This window comes from Silene latifolia, chromosome Y (genome assembly GCF_048544455.1).
Source record: "Silene latifolia isolate original U9 population chromosome Y, ASM4854445v1, whole genome shotgun sequence".
Taxonomy (NCBI): domain Eukaryota; kingdom Viridiplantae; phylum Streptophyta; class Magnoliopsida; order Caryophyllales; family Caryophyllaceae; genus Silene; species Silene latifolia.
This window is the reverse complement of record NC_133538.1, coordinates 90,615,889-90,632,535: the sequence shown is the minus strand read 5'-3', so window position 1 is coordinate 90,632,535 and position 16,647 is coordinate 90,615,889. Positions and strand designations below refer to the sequence as shown.

At 41.0% G+C, this 16,647-nt stretch overlaps 1 non-coding gene across 1 annotated transcript; it reads left to right on the top strand.

The window, feature by feature from the left end:
* The first annotated feature begins 14,906 nt into the window (after positions 1-14,906).
* On the top strand, positions 14,907-15,013 carry LOC141635546 (small nucleolar RNA R71). Its single transcript, XR_012540226.1, has one exon. It is a non-coding gene; the product is annotated as a small nucleolar RNA R71 (small nucleolar RNA).
* The last annotated feature ends 1,634 nt before the right edge of the window (positions 15,014-16,647 follow it).

Genomic DNA, 16,647 nt, shown 5'->3' with positions numbered 1-16,647 from the left:
GCCACCCTTATTAATCCAAAACTCGTGTCAGCATTATGCATAATATAATGAACTGCGAGTGCTTATGTGCTATGTGATCATTAGTCCTTCCGTGTCATTTCCAAACTTTCAAAACATCTTTTTGCGCCTTTATAATGGTCGTTTCAAACCTCGATCTTCCGCCGACCGTTGCACACCTTTTTTGGCCGTTAGAATGACAATTTTCAAACTGGTTTTTACAACCGTTTCAAAAAACACCTTTTTGTGCCGTCGTGCAAACGATTTTCAAACCGGTTTTTACAACCGTTCCAAAAAACACCTTTTTCGGCCGTCGTAATGGCGATTTTTAAACTAGTTTTTCACAACCATTTTAAAAAACACCTTTTTACGCCGTTATAATGGCCGTTTCAAGACACGGATTTTAACCCATTTTTCGCCGACATAATGGCCCTTTCAAAACCCGAAAATGACACACATTTTTCAAGGATTTTAAAATCTCGAGGACAACACACCGTCCTCGAGACCACAAAAATTTCAAACCTTTTAAATCTCGATTTTGGATTTCAAAAAGGCATCTTCGGAAACAACACATCGTTTTCAAAGTCGCCGCTACTCTAACTGAAACCGTCTTTTGAAAAGAAAACTAAGAAAACCCTTTTCAACTGGCGGACTCTTTAAAGATCCCTATTCTTCGGAAATCGTCCATAAAACAAATGAATCTTTTTGAAATTTTCTATTTTCGAAAATTTCAGTCCACAACTTCAATTACGCCTCGTGTCTACCAAGTCAAAGCAAACGTACTTATGGGTCATTACTTATGAGTCGTCTCGCCTCGGGATTCGTTCAACGGCGTCACGCCATTACGTTGAACGTGAGTCAAAGTTCGGTCAACACCGCCACACCATAAATCGAGCTAGCACCGAGGCACCACACACGGTTGCCCTCGTCTCGTTGGGTCTAAAGTGTCTTCCCGTCTTTTATGTTGTCTGCGTTTAGTCGTTAAACCATGTCGGATTGGGATGTAATGTGAGCCATTTTCTGCCTTAGAGCCATGACCCCATCTTCAGCTTCGTCCAACAACAACAACGATGACAACAGAGATCTTATAACTGCTCAGCTAGCCAGCCTGCTCACATCCTTTAAGGTCACTCTGGACCGTGTCGAGACCCGTATCGACATCCTGGTGCGGATACCTCATTTCTACACCTCCCGTCAACCACCCAGTGATGATTGGGCCGCATGTTCGATACGCGAAACGATTTATGACACTCCGTAAGTTCATCGTAAAGTGGTAGCTCAAACACTTGAGTCAACCCCTTGATTGTCATCTACGCACTGATACGGTCGTTTTGACAGTAATTAGAGTTCATTTGGAGTCCGGGTCAAAAACCGCTTCATTTTTTAAAAACCGTTTAAATGCCGAGTCGGAATATTCCGGAATGTTCTAGAATTATATGGATATTTATTACTAATTAAAATTAATATTTTAAGTAAATATCTACCGTAATATTGTGTTTCATGGAATAAGGAAGCGTATATCTACCGAAATTCCATAGTAAAACACGGAATTCTTTCTTGTTGAGGAGGAAACTTCCAGGGAAATGACGCAGCAGGTACTGCGCCTCTTTGAAGGATCGCAGTGGCTGATGCGCCTCTTCTCCACCCCACTTTTCACATTTCTCAGGATATTTTCGTGATTTATTTCCAATTCGTGTCATTCCTAAACTCTTCCATATGTTTAGTATAAATAGAGGCCTCCGGCCTCCATATTTGGCACGCGAGTGTTCCACCCCTTTTCTCTCTCTCTCTCTCTCTCTCTCTCTCTCTCTCTCTCTCTCTCTCTCTCTCTCTCTCTCTCTCTCTCTCTCTCTCTCTCTCCCTCTCTCTCTCTCTCTGAGTCCCAGTCAGGTTGCATAGACCGACCAATTTAACCAACTCTACATTTAATCAACCTAGTCAATCTACTAAATCCTCTAACGAGGGCACTTTTCACGCATATTCGAGTCGAGCAATTACTAAAACGATAACTTTAGTTAATCTCGTTTCATCAAACATGTAAGTCTGAGGGTGTAAATCCCATTTTTATTATTGTACTTTATCTTGTATTAATTAATGTAGATCTATATCAAAAGCACGTTCGAAAACCGATTTAAAATCTATCTTTTGAAACCGTTTATACGAAACAGCAGAGGTCAGACGTTGAGAAGAAAGTAGCAGCAGATGCGCCTCTTTAAAGGATCGCAACGTTACTGCGTCTCTTCCAGAGGTTGCCCGCTCCTCCTCCTCCTCTTCTTCTTCCTCAACCTCCTGCAAAATTCTCTTTTTTCTTATTTCTTTTATTATTCTTGGTTTTATTTTTGTTGTGTCAGTATATAAATCATGTTTTAACAATTTTCTTTTAATTACAATGCTTAATCGTCCTTAATCCTGAGTAATTCAATACTTGCGGGTTTTCGCCGTTTTAATTCAATTCGATTCTTCGGGTTTTGAGTTGTTTATGTCGCGGCTCTGGAATCCTAATTTGATACATAAGTTTTCTTCCAAGTCTTGTTTGTCCAGTTTTGTCTTAAAGTTTTGCCTTTTTTGTATTTCCGACACAAGTTCGTCGTATAATCATGTAAACCGCTGTAATTTCCCGTTTTAATTCGTTTTATGACTTGCTCAGATAAATATAATCGGTTAAACACACTTCAACTCGAGTCTAATATCGATAATTTATCCTAAATCTACCAACAAACGATAACATTGTTGCGGTTCTAACTTCATAGCCAGAACCCAGCTCTAGAACAGACGCATGAAGTGCTGCGCCTCTTTCAGAGGACGCAGCAGATGCTACGCCTGTTCTGGGTTGGTTTCTGTCCTTGAACTCTTTCTCGCTTTGACGTAGCTCCTAATTACGGTTCAAATCAACTATTAATCGTATTATCACCTCTAATCTGACATATTTTCATATTTTAATTCCAATCTTTTTTTTCCTTTTATTTTTTTCTTTGAAATCCCGTCTTTGAGCGTGCTTTTCACGTAGATCAAATAAACCTTGTAAAGTGTGTAATTTTAATTATTGTAAATCGTTTATCATAATTATTATTATGTATGATTTAATTGTATGGCATTCACATGTATTGAATCTAACATTTACTTCGACCAAATTGTTTGTTAAAACACGTGTTGACCGACATACTTTAATTTTACATGCTAGGATTAATCTATCTTTGTTGCATTGCATGCATTACATCGACGACATATCAAACATGAACAATTTCCCTAATCATTAGTAGAGGCTGCTTTCGAGGCGGACGGGATTAGGTGTTTGAATTAAAGATCTTCCTAATACGTACCCTCACCCCTTACTCAAAATATCTGTGAACATCCGTGTTCATTGGCATAACGTGAGTCATTCTAGATATAGAATGCTAAGGGTAACGAGTTCTTAGTGTTCATGTCACTACTTTGTGTTTTGACATGACGCGAAGTATTCGAACGGTTTCCAATTATTCCACATTAAATTGGTGGCGACTCCACAAATGCAGGCTTATTCAACCTTTCACCGGTTTTAATGCCTCACAAATTGGTAACGGCCCATGACGTGGTTTGGCAAACCAAGGTTCCGTGGGAGAAGTGTCGCCGCCTCAAAACCAATGCGCGGGTGCGCGCGGCGCGGATGGCCCATGTCCACACCTGCAAAACAAGGAAACCATAGAACACAACACTCCGCCTTTAACCGAAACTGAGAAAAGGCTCAAGCTCTTAGAAGAGCAACTCTTAGCCCTTAGAAATAACATCCACCTTGAAAACAATCGAAAGTTCGAACCCGTTGGGGATCAACTACATGACAACTTTACCTTAACTGATGTGCCTAAGTTCAAGGGAGTTGAGGACCCACTCAATCACATCCGGGCCTTCAAGGATTACATGTCCATCAAAGGGGTCAAACAGGAACTCTTCACCTGGATCTTTCCATCGTCCTTGGAACCGATTCCCCGCCAATGGTACTATTCCCTCGACCCGAAGAACATTAATACCGGGACGAAGTCACCGTTGAATTTGCCAAAAAATACGCCGACAAAGTCGAAATCCAAGCCAACACACGCACCCTCGAGGTCCTAACTCAGAACGACAAAGAGGGATTCACCGAATTCCTAACCCGTTGGAGGAGGGTGAGCACCCAATTGGTCAGCAAGCCGAGTGAATCAACCCTGGTGGAGAAATATTTCAACAACCTGTATCCAGTTTATGCCAACCTGCTGAGGTATCAGAACATCAAAACCTTCCAGGGTCTGCAGATTCTCGGGACTCGCATCGAAGATGACCTACGCAAGGTCATTCTAGCCAAAACTACAGGTAGAAGCTACCGGGGGTCTACATCAAGTGGATCTCGTCCCTACGGTCAAAAGAACAAAATCGACGAGGTCAACCTCCTCGAACCAACTACAAAGAAAGCTAAACGTCCTCAAAGAGCATTCACCAGCTTTGGAACAACCTACGCCAGCGCCCTAAAAAGGCTCATGGACCAAGGGAAGCTACATCCTATTGGGCCCACTTCGGACCGCCTGAAGCAAAGAAAACCCGCTTCTGGAACTCTAATGCCAATTGCCAGTATCACCAAGGCAAAGGCCATGACATAGAAGCTTGCTTCAAGCTCAAACACGCCATTCAAGATATGATTGAGAAAGGAGAATTACCCTTACCTCCGCCATCAAAACAAAATAGCAAGAGAAACCCCTTGGGAATCCACGCCATCTCCGATGACGAGCCAACCCTGCATTTCTCACACCTCATCCTGCCTATTGAGGATGAGGTGAATTCCTTGGAAAAGAACACTTTGGATGGGATGTTCGTATTCAGCACCGCAACCATGCTCACCATGTTTCAACAAGTTGAAGAAGCCATAGCCAGTCTCTGAGAAAGGATCACCCGACTTGAGGATGTTTACCACCGACTGATATTTAACCCATCAACACCATCACCACACCTAAGGGAGGGTCCTCCAAGCACCCAGAACTCCCAATTCCAGATGGGATTACTCCCGCGACCATTATGGCATCAACCCCATATCAACCTCACAATAATCAACCCCACAATAATCAGCCCCACGATAATAAACCCCACAAAAACTTACCCTATAAAAACTATCTGCCGAGGAATACCCCTCCAAGGTGCCATCGCGACCCCAAAATCAATGGCATATGGAGAGACGACGTATAGGATGTCTACATTCTTTCAGGAAAGGGCAGACGAGCCAAAGAGATCAATCACCTTACTCGATCCAGACGCCCCTACCAGAATCTAAACAACACAACAACTAATCCAACAACAAATGACCAAATCGCCCGACGTGGATGTTCAACCCAGGGTTCTCGAGAACTCGATCCTTAAGCAACTACAAAAGGCCAAGGCCGAAATGTCCATTTGGCAACTGATTGCCACGTCCTTCGAACATCGGCAGGCTTTGCTTCAAGCTCTGGGGAAGTTGATAGTTCCCTCTACCTCCTCTCCGAAGAAGTGGTAGCATACATGACCAGGGATGTCCCTGACCTGAAAAATTCGATCACCTTCTCCGACGAAGAAATCCTCCCGTTCGGAGCCAACCATAACTTGGCCATGTACATCACTGTGTAGTGCCTGAAGAAGTACGTCCCTATGGTACTAGTGGATGATGAATCTACAGTCAATGTCATTCCCCTCAAAACGGCCCATAAATTGGGTATCAAGGAAGCCGACTTGATCCCGACTAATCAAATAGTGCGTGTCTATGACGGCACTCATCGTAAGGTCGCAGGCCTCATCACCCTGACCATTGCAACGGGACCCCTAGAAAGACAAGCCAGTTTTCAAGTGGTCGATGTCGACGCCTCATTCAACATACTCCAAGGGAGCCCCTGGATTCATGCCGCCAAGGCCGTTATCTCAACCCACCATCATAAAATCAGGGTCCCCTTCAACGAGAAAACAATCACAATCCCTACATCGCCGGTCAAGGCTATCATGAAGAAGGGAATAGCCTCTCAAGTCACTGAGGAGGACGACAACGAAATGTGGGGATTCCAATTTGTGAATGTCCTAGCCGAAGAACCAACACCCTTTGATTTTGACCCATATTTGAACCTCACAGTCAACCGCATCTTGATGTGCCAGGGTTATTTCCCGAGCCTACCTATCAAACAACTAAAGAGAACTTTTCCTCCCATGAAACAGGCCAAGGTCTCCAACATCCCTTTCGGGCTAGGCTATGGGCCAACCGATGAAGACATCCAATAAATGGGTCTCCTAGTACGGAAGCGCAAAAAGCAAGGAGTCGTCCTCCGCCCCTACCACTTGACTCTTAATGGCAACTTCGTCCCAGAGGGGGAGTCCGATATTTACAACGGCTTTCCTAAGCCAATCTATGACCCCGCAGCAAAGGTCAAGCAACCGGGCGTAGAAGTCTTTCAAGAATGCTACTTCATCCCCGACAACACCAAAGCTGCGTCGACCAAGTCTGAGTTGACCCCTTGCCTAGACGGGCAAGCCGTAACCCTCCTTTTCAGAGAACACAACAGCAGGCACCTTAACTATGAGGACATCATCAACATCGCCCTCAAAGACAACCAGTTTAATCCCACTGCCTTAATCTTTGATACTGACCCAGAGAAAGTTGTCCAAGGCTGCAGGAAGACTGTCAAGTGGATCGATCGTCAAGGCCGCTTTCTCAATATCACAACTGGAGTAGGCTTAATGTTCAAAAAGGGAAGTGAAGACGAGACTGGGTTTGAGTCTGAGTCTGATGACAAGTCTGATAAAAAGTCTGAGTTAGAGTCTGTCGTAGGTCCTAACGCTCCTGATGTCCTGGTCAAAGTCCCTTTTCCACTGTTTTATCACAAACTTGTGGCTACCTCAGAGGCTCAGTCAACTAAGGTCATCCCCACTCCCGCAGAAGGTAGCAACCTGGAGCTTGTTCGAGGGGCCACCTCCTCTACTGTGTCGCTTATGACTGCCCATGAGATGTCTGTCCTATCCGAGCTTTTTGCTCGGGTCGACTTAATGAATGCTAAGTTTGCTTACGACTCGTCTCAATTTAACTGCAATGCGAGTCTGAACGAATATGAGGAATTTGACTTGAGTGACTGTACAACACCTACAAGTCGACTTACTTTCTTCCTATTCACTTCTATGCATGGTATAACAAGACTCGAGTTAGTTGATATCTTACAAGTCTTGTTGAATATATAGAAGATGTATAAATGCAAAGTTTCAAAGTCTAGCATTTTATCAAGCATAACATGTGCATAGGTTAACACTACAACACGCAAGCAATCTTATGATAACATATTAGATTAAGTATGAATCTACCCCCATGTTATGATTCCCCTAATCCCCCGTTAACCCTAGCTAGGAGACTACTCACTCATGACTATGGTAAACATGCTAATGAAGGTGTCAATCATATTAGCAAAGTTAAACATGGTAAATGAGTAAAGTAATAATTAAGCAAGGGTAAAAAGGATTATACCAACTTGAGGATGATCTAAATAATAAGCAAAGCATAATAGAAGAATACTTGATGAATGATTAAGAAGTTTTCAAGTCTTTAATAAACCCAAATAGTCTTCAAATTACGCAACTAAAACTAAGAACCCTTGAAGGATTAAAGAGGAATTAAGATTTGATTAATATTGAATTAAGGGAATACTTGATTAATGCTAAATTCTAACTTTGTAAACTTGGTTGTTAATCCCCTCACACAATGGGGTATTTATACTAAGTACAAGTATTAGGGTAACTAAGGGCTTAAATGATGATTAAGTCTCTAAGAAGATGACTAGTGCTTTGCAAGTCCTAGAGAGAGCCGTCTGGATTGTGGTTGAAGCAAACTCGTGCTGCATAGGGATCCCCTTGACCTAATGGTGACACGCCCGGATCAAGTCTTGAGACGTCCGACCTGAGCTCGGGCCGCCCGTATTATGGCTTGAGACGCCCGGATCAAGGCTTGAGATGCCCGGATCTTCGATCAGCTCTTCTTCTTCTTCTTTGACTGCCCAAGGATCCGTGGGGATCGATGGGAGGTCATAGGGCTCTTCATCATTTCCCATTTCTACTTCATTTATTTTACTTTATGCACAAATATGAATCACATCAAATATCCCCAAACCGGACCTTTGCTCGTCCCGAGTAAAGAGGTTACTAAAACTATGACCTTTATTTAATAATACTACCCGATGTGAGACAATTAGCGGATCTCACTCCGCCCTTTCAACTCACAACAAGACATCCATGAGGTAATATGCCCTCTTGCAAGGCAAGGTGGGGCTTGTCAAAATGGCGATACATCCAAGAAATCAAGCTCATAAGATCAAATAGAGGATGCATCTACAAAAAGAATAGCCACTTTCCTCATCTAAGTGGCGGAAATCATCTAGAGGGGAAGCAATCTAAGGGTACACATTCCATTATAGATATTGTTTCTCCAAGCTACTAAGTCCAAAAGGATACCAAAAAATCACCTCCAAGTTTTGTCAAACTAGGGCACTTTTATCCTCAATCGCTAAATGCTTTTGTCAAGCGTAGGCTCCCTATGGTGTTAGAAACCCTGTAGGATCGCGGAATTCCCCCTCTTGCCTAGACAAGAAGAAGGGTCGTCCCATCTCCGCCATGCAACAAAGAAAGGATTCATCAATGGATAAAAGGGATTGTTATGATTTGAGTTTCACAACGGTAGTTTGCTTTTATTTTGCTTCCCCCCAATTTCTTGTGGCATTTGACTTTTGAGAACATTTCTTTGCCATTTTTAATGCTTGGCAATTTGATACTTGGCAATTTCTTTGCATTTTTGAACATTTTCAAAGTAACCCCATTTTGTAGCAAGGGCACTTTTATTAAAGCATAGGAGTCTATTTTTGCTCCTCTTTTCATTGATTCAATTTTTTGTACAAACTTTTTTATTTTCACTTTGGTACTTGAACTCAATTTGGACATTTTTGTGCCCATTCCCTTTGTATTTGGCAAAACATGATGATAGCAATGAAAGAACAGTCACATGGCGTCAAGGGTCACCTTGGAATAAACGGTAGTCAAGGAGTCATCACACCACAAGGTACTCTTGACAAGGCATTAGTCCATGGGTCAAAAAATACTAGTATGAACATCCTATGGTGTCTTGAAGGTATTCTAGCAAACAAAGTCTCAAGGAGAAAAATTATCTACAAGGGCCTATATACACTTGCCAAGCTTCCCAACTTGACATTTTCACAAAAATTTTCCTAAAATGCAACTACATGCCATGATGCAACTAACATATATACAACCTAATACAAAAGCTACTATCACTAGTATGCCACAAAATCTAAATGCAACTCCTATAATCACATTGGTTTGCACCGCATCAAACAAAAAGAAGCCACATTGTCATTAACATAGAGAGGAAAAAGGATATTTGGAAATATCATACCATGTAATCTTTATATTCCTCATGCCTCGGATGTGGCGTAGTTGGTCTAATGTAATAGGAGTGAACACAAACAAATAAAAATTTACAATATATACATTTCCACACTACAAAAGCAAGAACATGTTTAAGGGTTTTTTAAATTTTTATCATTTTTATCATTTTTGAGTTAGAAGATGTTAGAATTACCCATCCCCACACTTAGAATGGACATTGTCCTCAATGGACAAAATAATAGGGAATTGTGCAAATGAAATGAAATGAATGATGCATGATTCTACACTAGATGCAAACTATATATGAGATATGTACATGTGATAAATATATACAAGTGATGAAATCTAAACTATACTACATGATGCATGCTTTCTATTGATCTGAGAGCTAATTTGAATTAACTCGCATTCCTTATGATTGAACTTCCCCAAACCGGACAAAACACTATTGCTAGTGCAAAAAGAAAGGGAAGTTCATTCACAAGGCATGAAATGCAATGCATGAATGAAGATTGTCATTTTGAATTCTTGTAGTAGGAGCAAAAAGATAAACACCTCAATGGGACCGAGGTGGGAGTCCTTTGAGTGGTGTTAGGACTCCGAACTCAAAACTACCAAGAGCCCGAAATGACTCTCAAAGTGGTGAAAGTTAAATATTATACAAGTCATGGAAACATGAGACAAAAAGAAAGCAAAAAGAGGGGTAGGAGACTCACAATGGAATAGGTTGGTACTAACATAAGTGATCAACCCCACATTGTAGTGCCCTCCTTCATGATTTGTCAACCATCAATTATCACTCATTGTGACATCATCATCATCATCTACCTCCATAGAACCGGAGGTTTCACCATCATCCTTTTCACTAGAACTTGAACTTTGCTCTTCTTCCTCATAATCTTGGCAACACCCACTATCTTCCCCGCTCTCATCATCAACTTCCTCCTCTCTTCTTGTATCTCTTTCTTTATCTTGAAAAGCATTAGGAAATAAGACTTCCCTATCCACCCAATCCGGCAAAGAACTCAAAGGATCAAGGAGTCCTTGCCTATCAAGATGGTAGAGGGGTTGATATGGGCGTAATAGGCATTCACCCAATCATTGTAAGCTTCTTTATGCATATATTGCATTAGTTGGGTCAAGTAGTCATCGTCCGCCATAGTGTCATTAGCTTTGAACTCTTGGTAGGCAAAGGGACAAGGTGGTGTAACAATGGAGGAGGAGGGATATTCTCTTAGACTTTGTTGTTGTTTGATGATGGTCTCGGCTTGCTCGGAAACGGGGATGATGTAGTTGGTCCGGTGGGTGGAGATGCGATAAATCTTACTTGGTAAGACAATGGACTTGGCATCCTTGATGAGCCACTCATAGGTATGGTCTAAGTTATTATGCTTGACCCATTGAAACTTGTGAATCATGTTGCTCATGTCAAGAAGGTGGCTCCCTTTAACTGATTTATAAGCGTTATCTTTGTTGAAATCCGGGTTAAAATGTTTTTCAAACCTCGTCACCAAGCCTCCATTAACCATGAAAGTTGCACCATCTTTCCCATTCTCAATATCCAACCATCTTTTGATCAATAGTTGGAGAACATTATACTCACTCTTGGGTTTCCTACCAACATTCAAGAAAGACTCAAGGTAAACAAAGTCTAATTCCATCAAATCATTGGCTTCTTTCCTAGCAATCAAAGTGTTTGTCACGAACTTGTGCCAATACCATATAACCGGATGATAAATGTACAAGGCATGACACTCTTTGAAAGTAGTGAACTTACGACCGGAGATAGCTAGCAAATTGGTTCGGCATCAAATTCCAACGGTTTCTTTGTGAACCGGTCAAACCTCTTAAACCCAAACACTTCACCAAATTCACCTTTGAGCATCGTTCTAGTCTTGTTTTCGAGACGGAATTCTACATAATTTTGAGTCTTAATCTTATACTCCCTTAAGGAAGTAACGAATTCCAAAGTCAAGGAGGGGTATGTCAATTCATTCATTTCAAAGAGGGTTTCTAACCCCATGGACTCGAAAAATGCCTTTTTTTCTCAAGGACACCTAATTTACTCAAAGCATCTTGACATATGATTTTAGTATCTAGAATCTTCTTCTTGGCTTGGGATTCGAATGCATTACTATGCTTATCAGATAAGAAAGTTATCTCCGGATAATTATTCAATTATTCCACTTCCGGGATAGAGTTAGTAACTTCCTCAATAGCATTGTTTGTTGAAGTAGTAGCTTGCTCCCTTTGTACCAAGACCATTGCTTTGGATACTAGAGCTTGTTGTCTTTTAGACAATGTTGGTGTTTTTGTTGCCTTGATTCCTCCCTTGGTCCTTGCCATTGCTTTCCTTCTTGTATCAATACACCAAGTAAATGCTTGAATGCTTCTTTCTTCAAGTTTCAATTGAATGCCTAATCAATTTGGGGTTTTTTCGAATTTTCACCAACCCTAGAGAAATTGATTGATTTTTTCGAAAAAAATGTTGTTTGAATGGTCTTATGTTGATGAAGGAGGGATTTGTTTTTATTTTGAACAAGTTTGGACTTGATTTGGATGAATTTGGATGAGAGATTGTTGTTTTTGGATGAGGGTTTGAAGGTTGAAGTGAGGGAAATAATGGTGTTTGTGTTTGAATGAAGTGAAATGAAATGAAGAAGAGGGGTTTTGGTCCCGTGTTTTGTGATAATACAGGTAGGGACGGGAGACTCAAGGTCGAGTCATGCGGATTTTTGGGTAGTGGAAAATCAATTTTCGGAGGGCTTTGGAGACAGGCATCTCAAAGCCAGGTCGGGCGGATTTTCAGCTTGCTTGCTCGATTTGAGCTGGAGACGGGGGTATTGTCTTCCAGTGCAGATTTTTCAATTCAGAACCCCTCCAGTCCCCACGACATAAGCTGAGGTCGGGCAACTTTGGCCTTGAGTCGCTCGTCCTGAAGTCGGCTCGGGCAGATTTTCTTACAGAGCAGTTTTTCATTTTTCAACACTTTCCCAGTTCTCACGAGCTCAGGTCTGCTCGTGGGTCTTCACCTTGTGTGATTTCTTCTTCTTCAATTTTTCTTGGGTAGCATTACAAAATCTTGGTTAACTTAGGCATGTGCTTACCCACACTTGATCATCAAACACTACACATTTGAAGCACATTAAAATCCCTCCCTCACTTGCTCTCACGTCACACATATTCGTCGAACAAACATGTAAAATTCAATGCAAAAATTGAGTAATGTACAAGTTAAATGAAATCCAAGTTAAGAGGTTAGAATATTTACAAATGGTGATTTAGGGAGGACTCCACCAAACCCTTCTTCTTTTGAGAGGTGTCAAGGAGGCAAAGCCAAGGTGTTGTTGATGTTGCTCAACACCATGTAGAAGTAGTCAAAGGCTTGTTCATTCTTATGGTAAAGATCTTGCATAGACCCTTGCACATTGTTGTCTTCATTGTGGTACAGTTATAGCATTCCCAATGTAGGGATTAACCAAACCCTCAAATTCATCGTCCCATAGACCGTAAACTTCATTTGCTTTCTCTCCTATGTAGGGTGAATCATGAGTTGACAAGAGCAACTCTCCTTCCTTGTTATCATGGCCAATGAGGCCTTCATCTTTACTTGTCATGAGTGAGCTTTGCAAGCTCTCATTATTGTTGTGAAAAATTTCATGCTCTCCGAATAGAGCCATTTTAACATCATCAATATCTTTCTTCCAATTCGGCAGTGTGTCTTTGCCCTTCTATTTGAGATTCCCATCTTTTCCTTGTTCTTTAAATGGAGATTCCATCTTCTTCTCACCCTTTCTAGTATAGTGATCAAACATAAAGTATGGTTCAAACAAGTTGGGTGCTCTCATAGTCTTATCAAGGTTGAAGGTGATTGTCTCATCACCTACTTCAAGTGTGACCTCTCCATGCTTCACGTCGATCACCGCTCCGGCAGTGTGTAGGAATGGTCTTCCTAGAATAATTGGAATGTTGGAATCTTCCTCCATATCAACAATAACAAAGTCCACCGGTATGAAAAACTTTTAAACTCTTACGGGTACATCTTCCCATACCCTAGTGGTTTCTTTGTCGAACGATCCTCCATTTGTAAGGTCATGTTGGTGCATTTGAGCTCTCCCACTCCTAGTCTTTCACATACCGAGTATGGCATGATACTCACACTTGCACCTAGATCACATAGTGCCTTGTTGATTATGGTATCACCAATGGTACATGGAATAGAGAAACTTCCCAGATCTTTGAGCTTTGGATGGGAACTCCCTTGTAGAATTGCACTACTCACCTTTGTGAAGGCAATAGTTTCCAACTTTCGGATGGACTTCTTTTTGGTAAGGATATCTTTCATGTACTTTGCATAGGCCGGAACATGATGGATTAGCCCCGTGAATGGTATAGAGACTTCTAAGTTCTTCACAATCTCCATTAACTTACAAAGTTGCTCATCAAACTTGGGTTTAGCTTGACAAGTTGGGAATGGAAGTCTAATTACAATAGGCTCTTTCTCAATTTCTTTAGCCTTCTCTTCATTTCTCTTCTTTGATGAGTCATTAGTAGATGTTTCTACCACCTTAGGATTTCTCCTTAGTGGTTCAATCACATCACTTTGCTTGTCATTCTTCTCAACAATACCTTCTTCAATAGACATCTTTGGCCCCTTATATCTAGTACCACTCCTCAAGTGGATAGCATTGATGGTCTCATGTCTTGTGGGAGGATTACCTTGAGGAGGTAATTGTCCCTTTTGTCTTTAGGAGCTAGAAGATGCTAATTGAGACAATTGAGTCTCCAACATTTTGGTGTGAGCAAGGATATTATTGATGGTAATTTCTTTGGCTTGACTATATCTTTGCATTTGAGCAAAGAAATGTTGTTGGCTCTTTTGCATTTGGAGGACCGCTTTTTGGACATCAAAGGCTTGGTCATTGGGTTGATTGTACTATGGTCTTTGAGTAGGATTTCTCATTGGAGGTGGTGTGTATGTGGGTTGAGGGTTTTGGACATATTTGCTTTTGTATGAGAGGTTTGGATGAAATTTGGTATTCTCATTATAGTAGTTGGAGTAAGGTGTGCCATTTTTGTATGCTTGGAAAACATTTACTTGTTCATTTGTTCCCCTACATTCATTTTGATCATGTCCCAAGGTTCCACAACTTTCACATACTCCATTTAGGATTGAGGATGATGCCATCATAGCATTTACATGTTGTTTAGGTGATTTGGAGGCTTCATCAAGCTTAGTCATGGCCTTCTCAAACTTCAAGTTGATGGTGTCGATATGAGCACTTAGTTGAGCACCCAATTGTGTGATGGAATCCACCTCATGCTTCCCTCCTCTAGTGGCCTTTCGTGGCCTACTATATTGGGAATTATAGACCGCCATTTCTTCGATCTTGGCCCATGTTTGGTTGTTATCAACCTCGGTGAACCTCCCATCGGAGTCCATATTAAGCACATTTCGTGAGTCTTCATATAAGCTGTTCCAAAACTGTTGAACAAGGAACCACTCTCTAAGTCCATGGTGTGGACAAGAGCGAGAAGTATCCTTAAATCTCTCTCATGCTTCATATAATGATTCCTCATCCCTTTGCTTTAACCCGGTGATTTGGGCTCTCAACATGTTGGTCTTCTCTGGAGGATAGAACTTCTTGTAGAAGACAAGTGCTAACTTCTTCCATGAACTAATTCCAAGGGTAGCCTTGTCTAGGCTCTTTAACAATTACTTTGCGGCTCCGATCAAAGAAAAAGGAAAAAACACCCATCGAATTTGGTCTTGAGTCACTCCGGTTTGAGAGATTGCATCACAATAGTCACAAAAAGCCTCCATGTGTAGATAAGGATCTTCACTAGGCATCCCTCCAAATTGGCTTCTCTCAACTAGTTGTATGAATGCGGATTTGGCAATGAAATTACCGGTTAAGTGAGGTGGTGTTGGAGTACCATTCGGTAGGTTCTCCTCAGTTGGTACGGAATGAGATGAAAATTTAGGCATTGTGGGTTGATTTTGTGGTTGGTTTTGAATTGGGTTCTCCTCTTCTTCTCTTGAAAAAGGGTTGGTAAACACAACACTATCCGATTGAACAATACCGATATCCACAATTTCTTCAATACCCAAACTTGTTGAAGCCCCTCTAGTGGTTCTTCTAAGATTGGTCAAGGTTCTTTCAATTTTGGGATCAATAGGCAAAGGTCTACCTTGTGATCTCCTAGACATGAAAAAAGCAAACAACTAGAAAACAATTAAAACTACATTGAGGAGTTTGACTTCACCAAGGTCAAGAAAGACACAACTAAAAACAACAAGTTACAATAATTCAATTGAACACCGTCCCCGGCAACGGCGCCATTTTTGGTGCAGTTCGAAACTTTGTCGTCTAAGTCAACCAACCAAAACAATATTTATAACTAAACAATCTATTCTTAGTAGAGTGGTAATTAAAGGTCGGATCCCAAAGGATGGGTATTGAATTAAGTTATCGGTTGTAGAAAGCTATGTCTTAGGCTGTCACAAATTGGGTTGAGATTTGAGGTATCAAGCTACACTAGTATAACAATTAAATGTAAACAAATGAAAGTAAAACAAGTAAGTAATGTAAGGGTTTGTAAACAATATATTAAGGCGCTAGGGTATCATGAGTTCATTACGGATTCATGGTGGTGATCATACAAACATGTTTTCATAGTTGTAAGCAAGTTATTGTTGTAGTGGAATCGAGTTAGTTTATATCTTACGATCCATAGGAAGATTTGGGTCCTGGAGCCGAGTCGATCAAGAGTGTACAACACCTACAAGTTGACTTACTTTCTTCCTATTCACTTCTATGCATGGTCTAACAAGACTCGAGTTAGTTTATATCTTACAAGTCTTGTTGAATAGATAGGAGATGTACAAATGCAAGGTTTCATAGTCTAGAATTTTATCAAGCATAACATGTGCATAGGTTAACACTACAACAAGCAAGCAATCTTATGATAACATATTAGATTAAGTATGAATCTACTCCCATGTTATAGTTTCCCTAATCCCCCATTAATCCTAGCTAGGAGACTACTCACTCATGACTATGGTAAACATGCTAATGAAGGTGTCAATCATATTAGCTAAGTTAAACATGGTAAATGAGTAAAGTAATAATTAAGCAAGGGTAAAAAGGATTATACCAACTTGAGGATGATCCAAATAATAAGCAAAGAATAATAGAAGAACACTTGATGAATGATAAAGAGTTGTCAAGTCTTCAATAAACCCAAATA